The sequence below is a fragment of the Arachis ipaensis genome, chromosome B05, assembly GCF_000816755.2.
Source record: "Arachis ipaensis cultivar K30076 chromosome B05, Araip1.1, whole genome shotgun sequence".
NCBI lineage: Eukaryota > Viridiplantae > Streptophyta > Magnoliopsida > Fabales > Fabaceae > Arachis > Arachis ipaensis.
In genome coordinates, this window is record NC_029789.2 from 136,316,039 (window position 1) to 136,317,122 (window position 1,084).

A 1,084-nucleotide genomic window follows, 5' to 3' on the forward strand; every position below is an offset into this window, starting at 1 on the left:
TGTTTGTTTGGTTGGATCAGTGTTTTCTTTTCTCTTTACCTATACACTGTACTTGTTTTCATTCCCTTTTCAGGCTTCCAATTTACTTGGATGGACGTTATTGCCCCTCTGTTTAGGTCAGTGAAACTCAGATTTGAAGTTATTATAACCTTCTAATGTACGGTATTATTGAATTGGCGTGTTCGTTCTTCCGAAAGCCCATTTTTGCAAGAGTGAAAGGATAAGAGAATAATGTTTTTTTTTATATAATTTAAATAATAAATTAAAAATAGAATGTTAATTTTAATTTTAAAATTTAAATTTTGAATTTTAAATTAATTAAATTTATTTATATTTAATAGACCTAAAATATGTTATATTATTCATATTGTTTATAATTTTCATTGTCTACTTAATGAAATTGTTTTTAAAAATTGGATAAAATATGTTTTTAATTGAAATTTTGAAATATTTTTAATATTTTTTCTGTTAACAAATTTTAGTTTTATCCTACTATGTTAATTGCGCCTGCTAAAATAGTTTAACATTTGTTTTTAAGCAAACGTCAAAATCTAACCTTTCTAACATTTTTAAAAAGGTTCCGTTAAAAAATTAATTAGGGGTAAAGTCAACTCTAATTAATTAGTTAAAAAATAAATCTGTTAAAAAAATAATCTCTCACTATTTTAATTTTTTAAATTTTAAAATCAAAAATAAAAAAATTAGTTTATATTATAGTTAAATCTTTAAATTTTTTTTTCTAAAAATATTTTAATCACAATTTGATTTAATTAATTTTTAACTTCAGAACACATTCATACAAATAAAAAAATGGATATAATGCAAAATATAACGGAAAGACAGGCAAAAAATTTATTACCAAAAGTCGAGAAAAATAAACAACTTTATATCAAAAGAGTTTTTACTGTTAACTAAATAATTTTGGTATAACCAAATACTTCAAAGATCTAAAAAAAATTAATTGACCTATATTTATTAATCCTAACTCCCAATAAAATCCTTTATTTTATTTTATTCTCACAGAAAATTAATACTCCTTCTCATATTTATTAGTCATTAAAAAATTTTTATTTAATAAACAAAT